This window comes from Siniperca chuatsi, linkage group LG2 (genome assembly GCF_020085105.1).
Source record: "Siniperca chuatsi isolate FFG_IHB_CAS linkage group LG2, ASM2008510v1, whole genome shotgun sequence".
Lineage (NCBI taxonomy): Eukaryota > Metazoa > Chordata > Actinopteri > Centrarchiformes > Sinipercidae > Siniperca > Siniperca chuatsi.
The window spans coordinates 26321088-26334776 of record NC_058043.1 but is presented as its reverse complement, the minus strand read 5'-3'; the positions used below and the strand labels follow the sequence as shown (position 1 = coordinate 26334776).

Sequence of the window (13689 nt, the reverse complement as noted above, 5' to 3'; positions counted from 1 at the left end):
ACCCTTGGGGGTTGGAGAGGCGACAACCACTTCTTTACTTCTTCACTCCTCCCATTCTCTGTCCTAGCCCCCCCCCCCCACGCTAGCTGGCTTTCTCCTGGCCCTTTTGTCGGCAGATTACTGGGGGTTTAGAGACGCACACACTGATCCCTCCCTCCCCTATCGGAACCACACAGGGGGTTAAGACTGGAGCACAGAGGGGAGACCTCCACACAATGATCTGAATCAGAGAAGCTTTCTATGTATGGCCACTTATATTCCCCCCATTTGCTCTACTCAGAAATCACCACAGAGCGCTATTCAGTGCTTGTGGTTTTCCCAGCAGCAATCTTGGGCTATACGCCAAAACCCAGAGCAGATTTTTTGAATCTGTAACAACACCTACAGAGTGTTTTTTTAACCAAACTCTTTGTCTTTTGTTCAATTTAAACACAAGCATGTGTGATGGTCCTTGTAATCATCCACGGTAAATGACCAACACAGAAAATACCCACTGCAAACAAACAAGCCTCGGATGAAACCGCAGCGATGTGTAACTGCACGCAATCAACACACACAGCCCACATCATCCCTCCTTATTGTGAGAGAGCACAGGCTGTCTCCTCTTCTACAGGTCGGTATCCATCTCTCTCTGCCTCGTACCCAGGACAGCTGCCCACACAGCCCATCTGTCTGTGCTGACCTGTGTTTGGGGACCGGGGGGGGGGTAAGTGGCCCACGAAGGTGGTCTCTGGCATGCTGCCCGCCCAGTAATGATAGTTAAGCTGCCAGCGGCTTGCCTAACAGCTCTGGAGGTCTCTCTGTGGTGCTACAGTATTGATACTGTATTGGGTTGCAAAGGGCTTGGCAGCCTTTTAATGAGAGCTCAGATTGATCAGGTGGTGGTGGCTCTCCCTTTTAGTGGGTGTCCCTTCAGGCCTGACCGCCCTCTGATCCATGTCACTGAGGAGGGAGACAAACATCTCTCACGCCCACAGTACATAGTCACACACACACAAACACACACACACGTGCTGGCACATGTATACACATGTTCAAATGTAGAAACGCTAAAGATGTCAGGAAGAATGTTGCTTAGTTAGTAGTTACAATTACTCTTAACTAAAATAGTCAGGGGGCAAAAGTATTTATTTTAGTTACAAACATAAAGGTTCAGGTGGCAGTGGTGGTGGAGCCTGTTTGCAACAGCTGAAACAAAATGTAACTGTCTCAATCGGTCACCAAAGTCATCAAGTTTAAAATACTACTGGCAGTAAACTTTACGAGAACATAATTGCAACTTGAAATGGATTTTTAAAATAAAAAATCTGTTCAGTTTTAATCTGCATAGTAATAAAAAGATAAAGTTGCTAAAATCTCAATAATTATTCCCCCAAACAGAATACTTTATCAGCACTTATAGAAAAAATACTTTTAGCATTTCTCTCAGTAAAGAGAGTGCTGAAATAACAAAACGTTAGGAAAGTAAAACTTTGAAGAAAAATCTAAACAATGTGTAAACTTATATTTATATTTATATTCTGACGCATGCCAACACCCGCGCACATACACACTTAACTAACTGACTCACCCCCACACACAGGCGAGAGAAAGCAAAATCTCCTTCCTTTATGCTGAAGTTCTCTGCGAGGTCACTAACTGGACAGAGCTAAGCAAAGTTCAAATAAACAGACATTCAGAGAGAGAAAGGAGAAGCGAAAGATACATTATATTATATAACCACCTGCCTGTCAGCCTCTATAATGGTACTTCACCTTTCTGTCCCTCCTCCTCCTGTCTACCTGCCTCCACAGGCTCATGTCAAGGTCACAGCAGTGTTCTCTGGGACTCGACTCTCTCCTATTAGCCCTCCATTAGGCTCCTGTCAGAGAGGCAGCCAGTTGTTGGTCCACCTGTAGTTGTGATCATGACCCCCACTCAGCCTCTGGACCCCCCTGGGATCTACAGCAGGGAAGTAACAGGATGGAGGTAGAAATGAAACCCTGCTCAGTACTCAGGGGAGAGGACATTGTGATTACTTTTCAGTGGCCTTTACTACTGAAGCAGTCGGGAGACCATTCCACGACTGTGCTGCCAATTGGTCACACTGAAATGTGATGTGAAAAAATTCAAGTATGGAAAGCACTGGATTTGGACAGGTTGAAAAGGTCCATGTTGTGATTATGTCCTCTTCAAAATGTTCTTCACACACACACCCAATGGCAACCGGCTCGCCCTCTTCGTCGCCTTCTCTCTCAGTTTTCACCCTCTCTCTTCTATTAAACATGAATTAGCAGTGCCTTGATCAAGTTCATCACCCTTGTGTTGTAATCAGTGCTGTGCTCCATTTCACTAATACAGTAATTACTGCACCATCAGCCAGCTCTCTGACCTCCATCACCCCACCCCACACACCTTCAAACCTTCCTATCAGCTCAGATGGAACATAAAGCATCAGACAGGACAGGAGATATGCCCAGCTTTTCAACCGGGGTTAACAGGCGCCTATAACCTTTTACTGTGGATCACACTGAGCAAAAAGGTCAATCAGATTCATGAGAAAAGCGTTGTGGATGAATAACTGCGCTTAATGAGCGTTGTATAGCACCAAGATCGCTGTTGTACTCTCCTACCTGTGAAGTAGAAAAGCATTAAAAATAAATGAGGAGTACAGCCAATTCAAGACACACATAAAAAAGCCAGTAAATTCATAGGGTAAGCAGACAAGAGAGGGACAGGGATACACTGCCTCAGTCTATGGAGGAGAGAAGGACACTGTTGTACTGCTGTAGAGATTTAATTGATTATCCCTACATCATAGTTAAGGGAGGGTAAAACACTACAAGCGAAAGATATGGGGCTTCGAGCAGAATGCCTGTATCTCCACCAGATGTCCTGCATTTTTTACAGGGTGGGCAGTGATGCCATACTTGGTGTCATCCTGTGTTTGGTAAGCTCCTTGTTAAACACGGCCGTGATTAAAGGCTATTAAAGCAATTATCTTAAGGGCAGGAGAGCTGGGGATCAGAAGAGAAGAAGAGAGCCTTTTGTGGAATTCAGATGAAACCTCCTTTCAGCACCATCGCCCCAGATAGCTTAAGTTAGCTGAGTGGTTATGCAAGTGGGCAGAAGAGATCTTTTTTTTTCAAGTGCAGAGATGCACACACACGTACACACACTTTCTTCACAGCCAGCCAATTCCTTACAAATAGAGAGCCGACTTCCCAGCCAGCCGATGGGAGCTGACACATAGCGAAAGAATGAGCTGCCTCTGTGTTGTTACTATAAAGCTTGGCCAGAGTGCCGAGCGGCCTCTCTGTGTGTGGCGCTGCAGGTTGGCACACTCACAGGGGGCTTTATTGGGGTGCCGTCCTGACCGTCAGGCAGCATGCCCGATGTTGACAAAGCCTGGTATCGCCTGCTGTCAGCCCATTCTGTGTGCACCCGGCGGAAAGAATCAATTAGGCCAAGCTCACAACAGAGCACTTTAATATTTGACTTTTAATCAGTGGGCAGAAGGCAGGCTGGGGCATGGAAGCAAGCTGGCAGTTTGCGTCTCGCTGATGTGGAAAATAAGGGTCAGGAAAATGCTCCCAGAGCCCCACAATGTACATCACATTCCCCAGGGAGGATGTGAGGAATCAGTCTGAGGAGAAATCGCCACCAACAACAGGCTAATCCCCCAAAGTGTTAAGGAAAAATATCCCTTTGTCACTCACAAGATATCAAAAGCACCTTACGCAACCAGCTGCAACAAATAGAGGAGAAATATCACATAACTGTGGTCAGAAACAACCAGAGCACTGTGGAAGGGACAGTGGTTTAAGAGGAGGAAACTGAATTGATGAGGTCTTCACTCGGCAGATGAACTGCTCCTTTGAAGAGTTTCTCTTGAAGACTTTTGGTTTTTATCCTGCACCGCCGAAGGCCCCCTTTGCCAGCAAGGAGAGGAGGAAGAAAGAGAAAGGTGAATGCTGTCCTCATGCTGGGGTTTTGAAGTGGAGATCAGTCCTCAAACAGAATAGCTTACCAAAGGCACATCATTCACCTGTCTGCTCTTGCTAGTTTCACAGAGACAAGAAGGAAAATCAAAGTTCAGCTCCCTCAAATGCTATAAAGAAAAGTTACGTAGCCAGGCATGTTTTGTTTTTTCACAAACAAAACACTAAACTATCACGGCTATATTAGGAGCCGTTTGTACAGAGTCATTTGTTAATCAAAAAGGAGATCTGATTACAGTCACATACTAATGTCTTTGCAAGTGATAACGAGTCAGCTGTGCACAGCTGTGTACATAATGTGCCCACATGTGCTGAGAGCTGCTTCCTCTGCTGCTATCCAACTGTTTGCACAGGATGACTCTGATCACGGCAGCAGCACAAGCATGTTACTGGTAAACAGCCAACGGGACAGTGGTAACACTGCAGTGGCGATGTGTCCAGGTCATGCAGATTTATTGCCTCTTTAAAACAGTGTTTGCACAAAAAGATTTCCATTTTTTTTTTTAACTCAGTGCCTCCAACTACTGATTTAAAGCATAAAACGTGGCCTACGTTATTATTGGTTGTTTAGTAAAGGCATGAAGTTAGTTTACAGCCCACTGGGGGTGAAGGCGATTTTTCAGCTATTGATTTGATAATTCTGAGCTTTGTAGCTTGCTCATTAATTCTCATGACTATTTCCCTCAGCTTCACCTCACCCACACTCTCTGCATCTTTCATTTCACTCTCTCTTTTCTTCTCTTCATAATTACCATTTGGACTGACAGAGGGGGCATCTGCTGTGGCCACAACACAACCGCAACTATCACAGCCCTCTTTGATCATCGATTCCATCTCAGTGGGGCCAACAATAACCATCCTCTTATTTGTGCAGAATGAAATGCTAATCACTGGCAGGCAGATCATGAGGTTATGGTTGAGACTGAAGCAGTGTGATGAGTCTCTGCTGGAGGTGGCAAATCTATCCCCCACAGTAAATAAAGTGTTGACATTAACTGTGGCCCGCTGTGTTGTTTGTGTCCTCAGAGGTCTGCAGACTCCATGGTAACAGGAACAACAATCAGAACCTGACTTATGTCTGCTCAGGTGGAGGAGGAGTGATACCCGGATAGGTGGAAAGATAGATAGATAGGCAGACTGCACTGGAGAAAGTGAACCTTGCGCACTTGGGCACTGTGATCACATTTCAGTGATGAAAAATGCAGACACGGCATTGCATGCACTGACCCACATCTGTGCGTAAACATATGCAACGAAAGAACACAACCTACAGTAGCTGTAGCAACATAACAAAAACCTGCATCCACACATGCAAGTCAACTCTCTGTATACAGTATGTGTGTGTGTGTGTGTGTGAGGGAGAAATGAGAGATTTCACGTTCCCAGTGTGTAAGAGGTGAGGAGCCTTACCTTCCTTTCTAAACAAGCTGTTTCTGATGTTCTCCTCTCCCACAGAAATCAGCCTCTGACTGCCAAGTTCTGTAAACAAACACAAAGTCCAGAGTGGATGAATACTTGAAACATATGCAACTTCCACTTAGGAGCTCAAATAGAGCCAGACTATCTTGTATGTTTTTTACAAGTCTTTTTAAAATCTATGAATCTTATTCACATTCTGGTTCATCCGATGCCTGATGCTGGCCTTATTGTCTCTGTCCTCCCACTGTAAGACACTGTAAGCCATTCTGAGTCCAGATGCCACTCCCAGTCACCACTCCTCCCTCACACATACCCCGAGGATGGTGACACATCTGTTTTAGACGAAAACACTTTGACAAACTGTAGGATACGGAGATAAACAACCATACACGTCATGTCAGTCCACGTGATACTTTCACACGATAAAATCCATATTTGACTGATGCTGTGACGCCTTAGGAAGCAGGCAGTAGTTCAGTAGGTGGTTTAAGTAGACCTGTGCCAGAAATAGTGTAAAAATTGTCCAATTTTAAACATAATTACCTCTAACCCTCCAGGAGAATTTTAGCAACAGTGCTAATAATTAGTGTTTGTTTGTAATCCTATGTAAACACTGCTCACTTTCAGCCAGGCAGACAAGTAAATCCCTATACTGCTTTAAAGTAGCTGTCAGAAGCAGCCGAGGTACAGAAAAAATGCTGTTTTTACCCAGCTCTTTCCATCAAGCTGCCATCTAACACTGTCTCCACATATCCAGCAGCCTCTAGTTGTGATTTTGTAAGCTACAAGGCCTTGTTCTGTGTCTGCCTGTGAAGACATGTTGACAGGAGTGGAGCTGTCTGATCCATGCTCTGATTGGACAGGTGTCAGTGTCCAGCATGTAAACATCTGAGCTGAGCCACACCAGCACTGATATCTCCATAACCACCGTTCTGTGAAATCTTGGTATTTATCTCTCTCTACTGATGGAGCCTCTAATATTTCATACGTAGTCTTTGGTGAAATGCTTTGCACCCAACAATGTGGTGATGCACACACACATGGACTCATTTAGTATGTGCAGCAAGGCTAAAAATACACTGGAGAACCTTATAAGCCCACATGTATCTCAACATCAAGGCACGTCTCTGACCCCAGATGCCCGAGCCAGCTCTGCCAGCCACTCATGGGCATCAAAGAGAGGTGAGGCTGGACACCTGTGCCTGTCTGTCTGTCCATCTGGAGAAATAAATGACCTCTGTCAAAGCTTGCTTTGTACTGTGAAGCATATTCCTAGATGGCTTAACACATAACTGACATTTGAAGCTGAGGACACAGTGAGGAGGAGGAATGTCAGTTGTGCGACAACAATAGAAAACAGCAGAGACATCATTTCTTTTGACAGGATTTTATTTGGCCAAAGATGACATCCACATAAACTTGAAGCATTCAGCAGACACCGCAGGCTGCAAATGGCAAAAGTGATTTACTTTCCTCTGCTCTTGCTAAAATAAAGGAGTGACAGATTTAATATAAATAAGCAGAGAGGGGGAGGAAGAAGGGAGGGGATTGGAACAGGCTGTGGGTGACAAGGCAGTGTGACAAGCGTGGCAACTGAGAGAAAATGCGACACCTGGCCTTGTCCTTGATGTGAATAAGAGGATGATACATCAAAAAGTGACAGGGCAGAAAGATGGCTATTACCCAGGCGAAGAGGAAGATGAAGAGGAAGAAGAGGAGAAAGTGACTATTTTTAGCAGTGGAGTAAAAATACGCCAGGGGTTCATTTAATATTCCTTTCCATAAAGCGCTCTTGTGTTAATGAATCATGTTTTATTAGTTGCAATAATCTCCTGTTCTTGGCAGAGTTACATTAAAACTGTAATGGCATTTCGAAGCATTCCAGCAATGAGATCAAATGCCCATGTTAACAAATATAAGCAATCATGCGACTCCATCCTCTTCTGACTGAGATAAGCTGGAATGAGCTGTCTGTCTGTTGATCCTGATGAAGTTTGACTGAGAGGGTAAGTGAGCGGGAGCCCGGGGCTGTGTTTTTCTTTTTTTTTTGATTGGCTGCATTCTCCCTGTCGGGCAGGAGGCTGATTGATTTCAGTGGGCTGGAACCCTGGCTCTTCCCCTATTGATCCCTCATCCTCAGCCCTGTCTCTTCCCCAATTAAGAGTTCACTAAACCACCACTAAGGACCACTCCTAATGAATACCACCTTCCTGCCAACATCTCCATGTTGCATTCACTAAGCTGCCTGTCTCTGGTGCTTTCTCACTTAATTTCTCACTTTTGTCTGCTACTCCTCCACTCCAGTGGCAGTTAATGCTCAGTCTCACATCTGAACAATAATGGTGGAATTGATCTGGATTTGTGATGAGGTACCTTTTTTTGGGGGGGGGGGGTGTTAGGGAAAGAATTCCACAGTTCATTAAACATAAGCATGGGGTAGACAGTCCAAATCTCTGTACATCATTGAGAATCAACTGCTTCACCAGCAGCCAGATTTTAAGGATTAGAATTGAGCTACTTTGGATGTAGAAATCTGGGATGTGTCTGGGTGTCAGGCGAGGAAGATCAAAAGATTCATTAGATTAGAATTAGATCAAACACAGTCAAAAGTTGCGAGGACAGACAGAGGAGGAGCGTGTGAGAGGGGTCGACATGAGAGACACTGAAATCCAGATGTAGGAGCCAACAAGCTGTCTGACTCAGAATCAATTTAATTGCCAGGTACATATAGAGATACAAGAAATCTGCCTGTCTTTCTCCAGAGCTGTTGGCACATCAATCTCTTGATCTGCCCACCTTGAGGGTGCAGTCAGAAGAAAGCAGTTCAGTCACAGGTCAGTTGTGCCCCGATGCACCCGGCCTTAAACCCGTAATCCCACTGCTTTGGTGGAGTGAGAAAATCCAATTTCAGAGATCTGTAATTCCATAAACCTTATTAGGCACAACAATGGCTGCTACACCCTGAGGGAGAGGCATGAGGGAGGGGTGAGGGTGCAGAGGGGAGCGGGTCGCTGAAGTTGTGACCAGGCTAAACACAGGGATGGAGAGAGGGTGACGAACACAGAAATGGAGATTAAGGTAGAGTCAGAGTGTAGCAAATCAGGGAAATGAAGAAGACAGAAGTGTTCTGGCACGGCTGCACTTCTAGTAAGTTACCATGACTAGGTACAACATGATGAAATGGGTGACACACTAAGATTCACAGGGTAAAATTTTCAACATGCCACTCATTATTTACAGTCCTCACTGCTGGTGAATTTGTCGTCCCTGTTTCACCCATGTCTTATTTAGTGATGTCTTCAATTTGTCACAACTCTTCTTTTCTCGTTTCCTGTCTTTTTTCTTTTATTTACCATATAATCTCTTATTTGCTTTAAAAGCCTGATCAGGGCAGAAGGTTTTAGGTGATGTTTTGTATACATGAATAGAATTCCAGAATAGAATATATCTATTTTATTTGGTTGGGGTTAGTGTGTCCTACCATCACTACTGCATCCTGTATTCATTTAATCGTAACATCAATGGGCCGCTTAGACTGCTGTTATGTGAGTGCTCTTATTGATTGTTTGCCTAAATCCAGGAGAGTGGGGTGTGTCTGTTTGTTTTGCTTACTAATGGACACCATCTCAGCACACACCTCAGTGAGAGCGGAGCCAATAGCAAGCAGTGGAGGAGACATGGTCATAAAAGAAAGAAACACGGACGAGATGAGAGGAATGTACATCAGATTGATCAATAAAAACTCTTCAAGTCAATACGAGAAGGACTGGTGGTGGAAATGCAGATGAAAATTATGGCGATAATTACACCCACGGTGATGAGACCTTGCTCATCGGACAGAAAACCGGTTGAGAAAAGTGGCTTTGAACTTGAGTAAGATTTTGGCCATGTTCCAAGATCTCCCAATCACTGCTCTTAGCAACCGCAGTTAATTCTGTCATAAATTATTCACAACTGTAACAAAACTGTAGCAAAAGGCCGCCGATAACCCCGGGATCTAAAAGCTGATTAGGGGAGGAGATTGGAGCAAGGATTTAATACAAATTTCGGAGATATAGCAGGGCTTTAGTGACATCTCTGCTGTTTGATATTGCAAGTGAGAAGGAGCCTCTAGCCGCTATCTCTCCTGAGACAGATAGGGCAGTGAAGCCCATACTCTGTGGCCAGCAGGGTATAATTACATTTCCCCCATGGGGCACCTCCGCCGCTGCAGCCCAGCCATATAGAGGGAAAAGACTGAAATCTGATTGCACTTGCACACAGCAGTCGAATGCCTCTCCACATGTGAACGTCGAGAATCACATGTACACACACTGTGCACCCTGCACGAACACAGGGAAACAAGACACACAAACACACACGGAATCACACGCAGGAACAGACACACCACAACATACTTCTTCTTATTTGCTCCTATCAGCCGCAGACTACTCTTCGCTCTGTACACACTGTTGAGAGAGGAGTGCTTGAGCGTCGTCGTCAAAGAGCCACTCTGCCTCTCGATCATTAGAGCTGAGAGGAGCAGCAGCACCGAGATTTACACAGGGATCTCCTGATGCTGCCTCATCGCAGGACCTGTTAACAGCAGCTCATACATACAGATGAACAGGGACTCAGAGAGGGAAAACGTGAGTGCTACTTACTGTCGGGCTACTTTTAATGTATTCTAAAGGAGCCCTGTGTAATGAAACACTAGTTATGTTTTTAAGCTGAAATTTCTGCAAAATGAAATGTGAATTAGTGTGTGTCCATTAACTAAATGTATGCGACTATATTTCAATATAACCAATATAGATACTATATCTGCGTATTAAAGCAGTAAGACTACATAATCGTGCACTGGTAACTTTGATATATTATGACATTTAATTGCAGCTTTTCAGCTTAGATGGCATTTTTTGTTATTTTTATCAAAGCAGCGTCATTACAGTTATGTATACCCCTGAAACCCCACTCTCTTTATTCTATATTTTTTGGGGCTTTCTGGTGGAGTGAAGCCACGTAACAGCGCGTGGCAGAATGACATGAATGCCTTGTCTACAGTAGACGAAGAAGCAGGTGCGATAACATCAAGATATATCGGAAAAATCTGTTTCCATCAGCTTTTATTGCATCATCTCTTTTTCAGTATGCCAACTTTTCTACCTCAGCCAAGAATAAAACCTTTTTCAGCTTTTTTTAAACCCTCCTGGTGTTTTCCACTCAGTTTTTTTATGTGCAAATTACAAATGTGCATAAAAACAGATGGATGGAAATGTAACAACCGGTGTTGCTATAGACAGTAAGCATGTGGAAGGACAGCAAGTGGAGCAGGTGGAAGAAGCTGTAGCTCTGAGAGGGCTGAATGCAGCTAATGGGAGACATTAGCTTTAGGACCCTCTAATCTAACCTCGCTGTGTCTAACCACAAAAGGTCAAGGCGGTGGGTAAAACGAGCAGACACCGGCGCTGTGTCGGCTGCCTGTGGGCCCGCAGAGACCATCGAGCGGTGTCACCTTGGCCACTGTCACTGATATCTGCCACCTGTCACCACGCTGCCCCCGTGGCCAGGGATGCAGCTGCGTTGACAATGGTTTTGTCGATAGCACTACCTCCTAAGTGGCGATGGGGGAACATGTCCTCTGCTTTCATCAACAGCTCAGTCAACAGCCTCGGCGTGCGGCATTAGCATACAATACATATTCATGCCGGTGTCTCCCTTCAACTGCATTGCCACCCCGTACTGCACATTTTCCAGTCATTTCTACAAACGGCATGTCAAGCGCCCCTATTTTCGCCGGGAGTCCCACATGGCTGCTGCAAACAACATCAACAGGTCTCAAGGTCGTCACTCCCACTGATTGTGTGTGTGTGTGTGTGTCTTCGTGTGTGTGGTGTGTGCATGTGTCTCAGAAAAAGTGTGCAAACAGCTGAAGAAGAAAAATAGGAATTGGAGAAAGATGCGAGCAAAGTATAATGGTTACGGGTGTGATGAGTGTGTGTATGTGTTGTATGAGCATGAGTACAAATGTATGCAGTGTGAGTGCACCCATTGTATGTTTGGGTTAATGCAGTGCAAATAAGTGACTGATTTTGTGTCCACTTCCCATTACATTAGTGAGTGTAATCATGCAATTACAGCTTAGCGTGTGTGAATATAAATCTGAACAAAATGTTATGTACATTTGGGTGCATGAGCAGAGTGTGTAGCACGCGGCTGCAGTCTTGACATGTCTGGGGACTAGCTGACAGGTAGACTAAGCAGGAGCATCCTCCTTCAGTCCACTGGCATCTCAGTGAGAAAAGAGGCCAGTTGATGTGGGGGTTAGAGCTTCCATGGCAGAGTGTGTTGTGATAAATTATGAATGCTTAAAGAACAGATCTCTGAAGTTTCTTTACTTTCCATCCATCCCTCCACCCTTGCATTCGTTCATCCATCCACCCATATCGCTACAAACAGCACGGGGCGTTCAGCTGTCTCTATCATAAATATTTCAGCCTCTAGGTCAGTGCTGACACCCCCCTCCACTCTGCTACTCTTAACCGCCACCACTTGGTGATGACACAGCCTTTTGACCCATAAAGACATTGACAAAACATGGATAGTGAGTACATTCACTGGGACCAGACTCGTAGACTAAAGCCGTGTGGGCTTCTATAGGAGTGGCAGAGGCTGCTACTGCTGAAATGGCGATTCTTGAATGAATGCTGCATGGCGGATACCTCCTCGGTTTCCAAAAAAGGTCCCCACAAGGTAAACAATCCAAAACCGGACCGGTCCTGCCTTTGGAAAAAGTAATATTTTTAGTGCTGTAGATGTTGTTTTTGCCCTAATTTTAAACCCCCACACAGTATTCAGCAACAGTCAGGATTATATTTGGCTGAGTAAATACAAAGCAATACTGAGACAATGAATGTTCCATATTTCAAAACACCACAGACTGTGAAACAGGAAGACAAAGAGAACTAATCACAAATTGGATCCAACACCAAGACAGACCAAAGAACTGTGAAAGCTGTACTGACTTGTTTCACTGAGTAAACTGGATTCTCACATATTCTGAACACAATAATAATAACTAGAAGATACTATTATGTAGAAACATGAACATTACTTAAAAGACAGACACTTCAGAAAAGCTCATGGAGACACAGCACATGGGGACAGCATTCAGCCCAAAAAACTACCAACTCGTTCCACCAGATAAACAGCAGCTCCTGTCCACACTGCTCTGACTCAAAGCCGCACACTCTGTGAAAAGAGTCCAGTGCATCTGATGAACAAGAGGTCTTATCTCTTTTGCCCTGATGAGCTGTGCCGTTAGCGACTCCATGCATAAATCTCAGAGGAAAACAGTACGGATCAGAGCATTCAAGTGTAAACTGGGGCAAAGCTTCAACACTGTACCTTCTAGATACGCTACTCTAAAAGCAAGTCCTGTGGAGGAACAAGCGATCACACACTGAGGGATACACATGCTGCTCTCTCATCTTTCTCAGATACACACACATGCATAAACACACACCTGTTCTGGGCAGTCCAGTATCATCCAGTCCTGTCCGGTCCGTTCAGATCCAGTCCCCTGTGCTGGCAGAGTGAGGAGCTCGACTCACCCCCCCACGCAGCCCGGCGCAGACAGCTCACTGTTATAGATGCACTGACAAGTGAAAGGAGGAAGGCGTGGTTTCACATGAGATAAATAAAAGAGGGAGGGAAAGAGGGAGGAGAGCGGCTCCCTCAATCTACAATTCAATTTTGCCCTCACTCCCTTTTTCAGCAACGTTTCTATCCTTTTCTCTTTTTCTCTTCTTTTAGCATATTTTTGCTGTTATTCTATCACTCCTTCTCCCTTTCCATCTTCCTCCCTCCGTGTTATTCCTCTCTGAATCTCTGTTTCTATTAGTTTTAGTCTTTCTTCTCCTGTGGTGCTTCCTGTTTCTTCATCTTTCTCCTTGCCACATTTAACTCTGCCTCTTCCTCTCTTTCTCTCTAGACTCTCATTCATGGGGCAGTAGTGTGTGTGTGTGTGTGTGTGTGTGTGTGTGTGTGTGTGTGTGTGTGTGTGTGTGTGTGAGACAGTGAACCAGGGTAGCTCTGGCCATCTGTTGGAGCCTGTGAGCTTCACCTATTCACAGTCTCATAAAGGCAGAGGCACACAGAGGAGTGAGAGAGAAAAGAATGGGAGGGAACGAGGGATCAATCTTAATGCTGCAGGGGTGGGGAGGGAAGGCACAGCCTGGCATACACACCATATCTATCAGGCTGGCACCTCTAAGGCGAGCTGGCGTGGGCACGCCTGCTCACCAGGTCC

General features: G+C 45.1%; 1 protein-coding gene across 4 annotated transcripts in view; it reads right to left on the bottom strand.

Annotated features, from left to right (window-relative positions):
* sulf2a (sulfatase 2a) overlaps nt 1-13354 on the bottom strand; it is a 33229-nt gene extending 19875 nt beyond the window's left edge. The window contains exons 1-2 of one of the 4 annotated variants that reach the window (XM_044219943.1): nt 12904-13354; nt 5391-5459 (exon numbers count right to left, since the gene is read on the bottom strand). The gene's annotated coding sequence lies outside the window, so the exon portion shown is untranslated. Of the gene's footprint in view, nt 1-1754; nt 1918-5390; nt 5460-12903 lie in introns of those variants that run through there. The other 3 variants (XM_044219919.1, XM_044219936.1, XM_044219927.1) reach the window with 3 other exon arrangements.
* Nucleotides 13355-13689: the final 335 nt, after the last annotated feature.